Genomic DNA, 11,198 nt, shown 5'->3' with positions numbered 1-11,198 from the left:
CGCAATCCGCGGCGAAATGGCCCCGTTCCCCACATTTTAGGCACAACCCCATCTTCATGCGCAGCTCTCTAGCGGCGTCCGACAAACGAGCCGATTTCGGTTTAGGGGAAGAGACCGGGCCACTTCTCCCCCCGCTCGCTGCCATGTCTAGTTGGATGGTTTGCAGCCGGCTCTCTGCGTTTTCCGCTTCTTGAGCCCATGCCATCAAAGTATTAGGGTCAACCGAACGCAACACAGTCTCTCTGATTTCGGCATTGAGACCCACTCGATACATTTCCACTAAAATTTTATCTGGCCAATCCCTCAGTTTGGCAGCATGATTGTGGAATTCAGCAGTATACTCTCTGACCGAGCGCCGCCCTTGTTTGAACGTGCGCAGAAAGGCTTTCGCCCGGTTCTCAGCGTTCACGTCTTCAAAGCGGGTTCGCAGCGCCCACATGAAAGCCCGTAAATTAAACAGTTCAGGGCCCTGGTCAGCGTGAAGTACTACATACCATGTGGCGGCGGCCCCTTTCAGTCGCGAAGCAATTACATCAATTCTTCCGCTATCATCCGGGAATAAATGTCCATGCTGGGTCACGAATTTTTGAACCCTTACCGTAAAGAACGCCAGTTCTTCAGGGTTCCTGTCGAATGTTGCTTCCAACAGATCCTTTGGTCTCGCCCTCGGTCCTGCTAGCGGGATTCCCGGCGGTCCAAACCCTCCCGGGCGGGGAAGAGCTGGTGCTGCCGGAGGTCCCGGCGGAGCTGGAATCAGTGGGGCTGGTAGACCCGGCGGTGGTGCTTGTCCTGGGATTGGCTGCGGTGGAACCTGCAGCGGCGGCCCTTGCGGGCCCGGTGGTAAAGGTGCTTGCGGCTGCGGGAGGGGAGGTTGTAATCCATGCGTGGCTACTAGGTTGGCAAAACGCGTGTCCAGCATTCTGAGGAAGGGTGTCGAACACATCGGTTGTACCGACTTCTCCAAGTCTTCCAGCCGTTCTTCATTAGGGTTGTAGAACCTCTCATCGGAGTCTCCCTCTCTCCGTCGCGGCTCTTCCTCCAGCGCCCACATCTCATCGTCTCGACGAGATGCCCTTCCCGATCGCCGGGATTCCTTTTCTGGGTACATTCCCCTCTCAAACAGGCTTTCGCGGAGTGCGCTGCCTCGATGGGAAAATGTTTCCCTCGTCCCTTTTGCATCAAAACGGGACCAGTCATACTTCTTTCCCTCGTCTGGGCCCCACTTCCCTGGGGTAGGTGGCGGCCACTGAAGATAGTTCATTCGGGGAATCGCTCCCCCGATTGCTCCTGTCAGTCCCGAACTAGTCACCGGTGCTTCGGCAGCCGTGGTGACTAACGGAGCGGTCGAAACCGGAGATGCCTCCGTAGTTGTTGGGTTCCCCTCAGTCCCACTCATGACGGCCGTCAGAATTGGGACGATAGAGAAAGAAGATTCCTAACAAAATGTTGGATCCCAAGCATTCAAAACAACTCTACGTTGAAAAGCAAGTAAGGTTTATTTCAAAGCGTTGGTCTAACCAGAACAGGACATTGTTAGGAATAACTACAGGTAACCAGGGAAGGCATAATAAAGACATTTGAACCAGGTAAGGACCAATGAGTCCAGTTCCTGCTGGCGGGAATAGACCATACAGTTCGCGCCCATTGCATGGGAATGCAACAGTTCTATAATGTCAACACAGGTTCGGTTCACATGCGAGATACCCAAAACATTCTAAGCGAAGCTCTCCCCCCACGACCAGCTGCACGACCTTGGCAAGTTCCGCGGACTACATAACATAACTCAAGCAAACAAGGAATGGGAGGGAGGGGGGTGAAGGAAACTACACAGGAACCGGAATGACAATGGCAGCTAGCTGACAATATATCTGACAGAAATTTTAAAAAGACTGTTGAAACAAAAATTTCTAATACATAAAGTTGTGATAATAATGTCAAGGGGACATGCAGGTCTTCAGGCATATTTAGCTATCATTGCAAACTTCTGCTTGCCTGTGACATGGAGAAGCCTAGCTTGTACTTATGGGCTCTTACCCACTTTTCTCTCCCTTATATGTCCAGTGCAATTTGAAGTTTTTTGTTTGGGAAGCTTCAGTCAAAACCCTGATTTTTCCCATGATTTCTGAATTCAAGCACCTAGGAAGATTACAGCATGTTTCATCTTCACAAACAAGGATTACAAGTCCCAACTGCATCCCTGCCTTTGATGTCATAATGAACTGGAGTTTGGCTGCCAACCTCCAGATGGGGCCTAGAGATCTTCCAGAATTACAACTGATCTCTAGACTGAAGAGATTGGTTCCCCTGGAGAACATGGCAACTATGGAATTATGCCCTGCTGAGGGCCCTTCCCTCCCCAAAGCCCACCCTTCTGAGCCTCAACCCACTAATCTCCAGATATTTCCCAGCCTAGAGTTGGCAACCCTACTTCCCAAACTATGAGGCTTTCAGTAATATTCTGCATCCAAATAATAAGTGGGGGGTGGGGAGAGGGAGAATGCACACAAATACAACACAAAGTTGTATCTGTGCCCATCATGAACAAACTGAGATCTGTCAGGATGTCTGAATTATCTCTCCCCTACCTTGGTCTTGTATTCTGTGTCCATATTCAGAGTCTTCAGTGTGTCACAGGAGTTACAAGAACTGTGTGAAATATCTGGGTTATCTGGGAGGCACCCAGGTCTCTTAACGGCATTTCTCTAAGACACACTGTTTTGCAGTTCCATATGACTTACCCAACAGTAATAGTTTTAGAACTGGTATAAAAAGAGCTAAACAGAGTAAAGATGGAAATAGAGACATGTTGCATTAAAGCAGCAGGCACAAAACATTTTTACCATGGAAATACTGACCTAGCAACTGACTTCTGAATGTTCTACATGTTTTTACTTAAACATGTGCATGTGTGCATGTCCTCTGACTATAGCAATCTCTCTCTAGCTTGCCTATCTCTCTACTTGAGTGGCAGTTTATTGTTTTTGCATAGGATTCTCTCATAGCAGTAAGTGCTGTCATCTGGAATTTGCAGTCTCAATGTTATTCATTTCAGAAAAAGTCATTTTTAATCATGTTTTTTATTTTTCCTCTTTGCTCACAGAAAGCCTCAATTACCTTATTAGTCAGCATTTCTCAAACAGGTCTCTCGGTGCAGTAGTGTAGCTCTCAGCAGCAAATCATGAATGGCTCTCTAACAGCCCTGATGTCAGAAACTCTCCCCCCTCTCCACACACACACACACACACACACACACACACGCTCCACTTCCTTTGATGTTATCGCCACTTGAGCTCAACAGAAAGTTAATTCTACTCCACCAGCAGCAGCCTTTCTGTCCATTTGTGTCATTTACAAAGAGGCTGGGGACGGAAGGAAAGGAGCAATGAATCTGAGAGGCTAGCTTTCTTTTGAGGGGTGTTAAAGTGCACATTACATTAAAACAGCCATTTCCCCCTCCTTACACAAATAAGGTCAGAGGTGGACTGACGGCATCAATGGCAGCAATGATCTTTTCATTTTCTACTTCCTCTGTGAAGAAATCTTTATAGTCAATAAACGTTTGGAGCACATGATGCCAGCAATAATGGTGCAGGATTCTATGGATGAATCCTGGGATGAATCCCAGTGAAGAAATTTTGCCCAAACTCCAAATGTTTTTTCAACTCCATTATCTATAATCCTGACAGAAAGTTGACTCTGAGATAGTTAAAAAAGAGACAGAACTTTTATATGATTTTTCATGGCTTTCTCCCCAGAAATCTGCTTGAAACAGCTTTTTGTCAATTCAAAACACAAAGTAAAATAACCAAATCAGTAGGTATGGAAGCAATAACAACAGTTACAATACACTAAGTCCAGCATAATATTACATACATATCACAACAGGAAAATCAACACATATTACAACAGGCAAATTAAAACAATAATATAAATAAGCCATGAAATAAGAATTCCACTGCATAAGAGAAAAACTAGATAACCGCCCACTCCACACATTCTTAGAACAGCCTGATCTTCAGACTTCCAAAGTTATCTTGGGAATGTTAGTACTTCAACATTACCATCATTAGCAGAGTTACATCCTTCTAAGTCCACTGAAGTGAATGCGTTTTGAAAGTTATAACTGTTTAGAATTTACCTGATGTTGTTTATTTTTAAGAAAAGAAAAAAGAAAGTCTGGGGATGGTGCACTCCATAGCTATGACACTTCTGAATTAATATATTCAGCTTCTAGAGCCTGCCTTTAATTATAAAACACAGACTCACAACACTTCCTGAATTCCTTAGTATTTATTTTTGGCTTAGCTGTGTAACAGGCACAGCAAGTACAAATGTATCAGAAATGGTCTCAAATAGCACTGTTCTTATGTCCAAAAAGTGTTCATAGTGCTAATTAACTTATCTCAAAAGGATCTTGTTACACCATATTCTCAAGTGGATTACTTTGTATTGTACCTGCTCAAACTCTTTTTTAAAACAAATTCAGTTCCATACTAATGAGCTTTGCAATATCGTTTCTTAAAACTATATAAATACTTAACAAAATCATCTCTTTTTGCAATGTTACTAGTGATCCTAGCACCAGGATCTCTTAGCTCAACCACTAGATTTAAACAAACCAATAAGACTCAGAAAGGAGATGGAAGTACCACTGATGATGGTATTTGCTCATGTCTGAGAGATCACTGTGTTCACACTTGAAATGCTATACTCTTTAGTTAAATTCTGTGCAGTTTCAGCTCTGTAGCATATGTAAATATTTCTGATGCCTTTACCCTAATGGAACACTTCTAGGAAAGGAGGGAGTGATAAACCTGAATAAAGAGATTTTCTATCTAGATATTAATATCTCTCTTGAGTGATATGATTTCTACTTAAAGACTATCCCATCTAGATTTCTAGTTTGGCTACAAACCTGTATCAAGTTCCCTACAATCCTGAGAATTGCCTGATGAAGATTAAAAATTCCTGTTAGCATTCTCTAGCCCCTAGTCCCTAGAGGGGAAGGGAAATTACTGCAAAATCCACTGAAGCCTGTAGTGTACATATATACATACAGAGAAATCCTAAGCAGGTCTACTTGAAATTATAGTCAGATCTATCCAACGGCGCTTACTCCCAGGAAAATGTTATTAGGAGTGCATTGTTAGTGTAGGATCTTCCAACACATGAGAATACACAGAGTACTTATTTAGAGCTAAGCGCTTGTAAATGAGGTGAGAGAATGGTGAGTTCCAGTTCTCAGCACTACACCAAAAGCTGACTAGCAGTACAGTGCAAAACCAGCTGATTCTATTGAGTATTTGTATATTTTAAGGTAGGCTTTGCAAATTATGAAACTGTTTTTTTTAACACTTTTAGCATGCATGATGAAACTAGACCCTACTTTTGGGTATTTAATAACATGGCAAGTAGTCCTCAAAATATAATACTAATAATTACTATCCTTCATAATACTTATGTAAATAACCTTTAGAGTGGTTAAAAGTAACAGTTTGTCCTAACAGCCAGTTGTGCCCATTTTACAGATGGTGGAGCAAGGCTGAGAAATAGCTACCTGCTGACTCCATGGATAAACTGTAACTTGAACTGTAATTTGAACTCAAGCCAAAGTTCACTGCTCTGTTTGCTGGATTGAGTTTGAATTTAATGGTGGTGCTCTGGCACTTCATATCCTAGATTATTAAAAAACCTGGTTTGCAATACAGAGAGACAGAGAGGGACCTCAGAAGTAGACATGGCATGATAGTTGCTGATGTGAGAGATAAGTAACATTTACAGAAAAGTAAAAGTAGAAAGAGAAAGGATTTTTACGTTGTATTGGTTTTTAAGTTAGGGTATGCCTTCATGCTGTTTAATACAATATTCTAAATTCCTTGGTTTTAGGCAGAAATAATTGCCTTTAACAGATATTTGCCTAATTTACTATGTCCCTAAGTCCTTTCTTCTTTCTATCTTTCTTCTCTGGAGATTTTGTCACTTCTTACGAATCTTCTTCCACCAGGGGAATCTGGCATGTATAAAGAAGGTAAATTCATCTGTTCTCATTAAATAGCTGACACCTTATCCTCCTTTTGAATGTTGTAAATGTTTGCTTTACAAAATCTAGGAAAGCCTTCTAGCTTTGCAAAATCCAGGAACAAAAAGGGAGCTGAGAGAGCCCCTTTAAAACTATGTATCTTTGCTTATCAACATCTTTATCAACAGGCTATTGTTTTCTCCAATACAGCTCATTGTGGACGGTTGACCAAAAAAGGTTAATGTTCAAATAGGTGTCTCTCAGTTCCACTAAAGGAATACAGGTTGCTGACAGAAAAGCATCACAGGGCCTTCAGCTACTTCCTGAGGAAGCCAACATGTCAAAGGAGGAGAATGTCCTCATGCAGGTGATTGGGGAATACCTAAATTTTAAAACTGGTTTTCTTTCTTTCTTTCTTTCTTTCTTTCCTTTTTCTCTCTCTCTCTCTCTCTCTCTCTCTCTCTCTCTCTCTCTCTCTCTCTCTCTCTCTCTCTTTCCTCCCTCCCTCCCTCCCTCCCTCCCTCTCTTCACATTTCCCAGAGCAACAACTTTTAAAGAAAGATACTATCTCCTAGAAGGGATAATCCCACAATGGAGAGTCCATTAAACGTATTAAGGCACTGCCAGCAGCCTGATCTATAAGAGCAGCTCTGTCCTGACAATAGACAATTAAAGCTGATAAATCTGCACTACTTGTTGCCATTCTAATTCCTTGTAATTGTGTGCTTGCTTGTCCCTGCCTCCCGCACACAGGGATGAAGCATGTTTCTTTAATCTCCAGAGTACCTGACCTAGTTCCTATGTGGTCTTTTCAGGACCTGTTTTCTTCCCATCTGGACCTCTTTCCTCCTCTTCCAAAGCACTGAGGAAGGAGAGTACAGAAGACAAGAGAAAACATCAAAACTCAGTCTGCTGATCAATATTTCTGAAACTCCAAACAATGCATTAATCTACAAACCACAGACAGTCATGTTCAATTTGGCACACTGGTGATTAAACAGTGCTTTTCATTATTAAACACTCAACAAGTGGAGCAGACACAGAATAACAAATTGATATATCAATATTGGCTATCACTAGCATATGGCAGCTGTACCGGTGTGTGCTTTTGAAATTTTATTCTATGAACTAGATCTTTCTGAAACTACACTGCATACTTTTCTTTGAACATATTGTTTTTCAGATAAGTAGACAATGGCCTCATATTTTTAAAAAATTAAAAAATAAATCTACTCATCAATCTCAAGTGATACAAACTGCCAAATAAAATTCTGTCCTTTTCAAACAGGTTAACAAAGACAGGTAATTATTTATATCTGCTAAGGTGCATAATCATGGAGGGAACTTAGCAATTCTGGGTTTCCTAGATTGAAAAAGGGATGTTTAATCCTCTTGTTGAGCCTGGTTAATAATTTCAGAATGCAGCACTGCAGATTAATAAAAAGATGATCATAACAATGTCTTTTGGCCTCAACAATCTATCAAATTATTTGTACAATAAATTTGTAACTACTATCACAGACCCATCTTTCTGAGCTAGTGGTGCTTTTTCTTACATTGTTATTAGAACTGCCATATGCTCCTTATTGTGCCACAACTGATATCAGCTATTGCATATAACACATTCAATATCTATCATTTTAGACAACATAGGACAACTTGTTGTGGATTTTTTGTCTGGAACCTTAATGGTCACAAAAACCTGTAAAATCTTCACTCACAATTTTGCCACAATATGTACAGCAACTAAACCTTTCCCTACCCTTCCCACCCAACTTTCAACGGTGGCTTTTGCTGGTTTATTTCAGTTGTCCAAGTCATTTTGACTGTCTGGCTGGCAAGAAAGCATTACTTCTCTGATAATGTTTTCTCTAAACTCTGTGTGTTTTCTATATGTTGAAACAAAGTAAGTTAGTATGTTGTTGCCATTTTCTTTTTTAGAAAAAACACCAGTCCTAATTGTGCCTCCCATTTCACTTGAAGTTTTATTGCAGCCTGGGGGGGAAAGAAAAGAACAAGAAACTTCCTATTTAAAATTTTTAAATACTCTTTAATATATGGGAGGATACTGCAAGACACCTCAATTTATTATTTTAGCACATGAAGCTCTAGCTAAGAAAATTAAGAACGCTCAAACAAAAAGGCAGAACAGCTTGTAATAGCTAATGCCCTGAATCTTTTGTTTCCACACTGGGTAACAACTGGCTTTGCAAAGAAAAGGCAACAGTCAGTTTATACTGTAGGCTAAATTGGACTAGCCAACTGCTAGTTAGAATATTGCAAATAATTTACTTTCCATGATAAAAGCAAAAGCAAGCAGCCCCCAGCAGGGGCCCAGCTGATAAAACTGTGTCAAACTCAAACCATTTGTCAAGTGGGAAGGAAAGGAGCAAGCTGAAAGATGGACTCAGGAAGCAGATTTATCTGACACAACACATTAACTAGGATAAATACCATGGTAAGTGTGTGTATGTGTGTGTGCGGGGTGAAAGTAAACACATTTACTCAGCAGTACCTTCAACTAGCCAGGAAGCATCATCCATGTAACTCACTTGCTCATACCACCCAAACTATCATTTGTCACATAACAGTAGCATTCCCTCCCCTTTGGTGTCTAGCTACAGTGCCAGTTAATGCATACCACTGAATAATTTTAGCAACACACATACATAATTAACCAAAGTAAGAAGCAAAGCAAAATATTTTGTATCTAAGGAATGGAACTTTTTGGTCATAAAGCACACAAAGTGACACTTTCTAAAACACCACCTATATTGTTTGTTAGCTGATACTGTCATTCCACTAAAAACAAATGTACAGGATGTTGCCAAAGAGGTGAAATGCCTTGGAATGCAATGTATTAGATAGAATCTGCCAGTGCAGTCCAACTCCACCACGGACACAGACTACGGACAAATGTGTCCATGACATTTTAAAAGTGCTGGCCTTTTTCTTTATGAACACTTCTGCTTCATTTAGTTTCCCCCAACATTGTCCATTATAAAACTGCATTATGGGAGTGGGAAGCAAACAAGTATGGAATACAAAAAGAGAACGAAAGGGTTGTTTTGTTGCTTTAATAATAATCCTTGCAACATATTTTTTTTTTAATTATTTTATAAATTTTCCATATAACATTGCATACATGAAGAAATCTCATTGAAAGTCGACTTCAATAATACAGATCCCTACAGCAAGGTAAGTACATTTTATAAGACACTCTTATAGTAGTAATCCTATTTCAAATGTTGAATCATAAAAAATGCAGTCTAGTTAAACTTTAACATAAACCATTAAACACAAAAACTGACACATACACAGTATCAATATGTATCATAATAAATAAAATGTTCAATAATGTGAAAGCACACTTTTTGTTAATATATAAATGGAAAAATAGTGCATGATGTCGTTAATCTGTACCTTTGTTTAGCCATATAGGACTTATTTTCAGTCTTCAGATCATGCATCCCAAGGCTTTAGTCCATACTGAGTGTCTGTCTCTTGTCACTCACACCACGCACTCATGCATGCATCACACACGTAGACACACTGTAAACATACACCACACATGTTCATCCTCTCTCTCTCTCTCTCTCTCTCTCTCTCTCTCTCTCTCACTGAGACATTCTCAGCTAACCCTGACTGGAACTGAGCCTTGGATTTTAGAATTTCCTCTTGTGAAAAGATTTTACCCCTCCCCTTTTCTTCTACTCCACCCCATGCAGTAATTAGGCTTAACAAGAGCAATTAACAAAGTAAACTCTCCTTAGGCTGGTGCAATAATAATTATGACAGCCAAAACATCTTTTTAAAAAATCAGTTAAGTGTTTAAGTTAAAAAAACATTACTATTATCCATCTGATTTAACCTTCCATTATGTAACAGGGCATTTAAACACAACTGCTTTTGTTCATTTATTTATTTTTGTTCATTTATCAATATAAAAATAGACAGACAAAACTCATAACTCACATTCATAATAAAAATACAGAATTCAAACACAGGCTCTGTGCCTTTGAAACTACTGAAACACAATTTTGAACTTGTTTTTGCCCATGACTGTTGAATTGAATTGTGGAGACCATTGTTTTGAGGACAAAAGACAAATCTGGGATCACAAAGGTTTTTTTTAAAAAAATAAATGACATGTGATATACATATCAGTAAACAACTGTCATAGACAGCTGCAAGAATACCCTAGTTCATTTTACCTGTTCCACTTCTTTCCAAAAGCTTTACTGTGCAGTAGTAAACAGAGTTATACCCTTCTAAGCCCAATGCCTTCTAAGCCCACTGACTACTTAGGATTGCACTTAGTTACGACACCCAGCAACCTTGCAATACTCATGTAACCCAGTGAGTTACCTTATACACATCCCACATGAAGAAACTTCTGTACTACTTGTAAGCACTGCAACATGCACATAACCTTCTGCTATTTTGACAGTTCTCTGGATTGTTGCTATTATGTGTAAAGTGAAACACACTGAAGAAACAGTGTATGGATACATACATACATACATACATACATACATACACAGAGAGAAAGAGAAATAACACACCCCTGTTTGGGAGTGGAAGGCCCCGTTCATACGAGGCAGTTTGGGCTGGGAGCGGGCCAGATCGGAAGCGTGGCAAACGGGAGCGATCCGATGTCAACATCTGCCTGGCGTCGCGCTCCCGCCTCTGATCCGGCCCTTCCCCCATTAATGCGCGGCAAAAATGAACCACCTACCTTAGGTGGTTCATCCCTTTGGGCCGCATCTTCCTGGCCGTGGGATTGGCGGCACGTGTTGCCGCCGCCGCATCCCCGGGCCCTGGTCGAACTGCGCATGCCCGAGCATGCGCAGTTCGGCAGCCTTCCCCTCCCACTCGCCTCTTTCTCCCCGGCATCTGATCGTGCCGGGGAGCAACGGCGTGCCGCTAACGGGATCCGAGGCGTTTCTTTTTTGGTGCGGCTTTTAAAAGCCGCGCTTCTCCTCATTTTTTCCCTGCCATGTGGCAGGGGCCGAAGTAGTCTCTGCTTGATGACTTTGCCCTTCTGGCCATGTAAATAGGCAGAGGAAATCTGTTCATAATAATCAGTGCTGTTTTCTGTCCACGCTGACAACTTATTTATTTTAAATATTTATGCCCCACCTTTCCCCAAGAGGGCTCAAGAGAGTCTACAAGAAGA

This window comes from Gekko japonicus, unplaced genomic scaffold, assembly GCF_001447785.1.
Source record: "Gekko japonicus isolate JY-2015 unplaced genomic scaffold, Gekko_japonicus_V1.1 scaffold1938, whole genome shotgun sequence".
In the NCBI taxonomy this organism is placed as follows: domain Eukaryota; kingdom Metazoa; phylum Chordata; class Lepidosauria; order Squamata; family Gekkonidae; genus Gekko; species Gekko japonicus.
Note: the sequence above shows the minus strand (reverse complement) of the source record.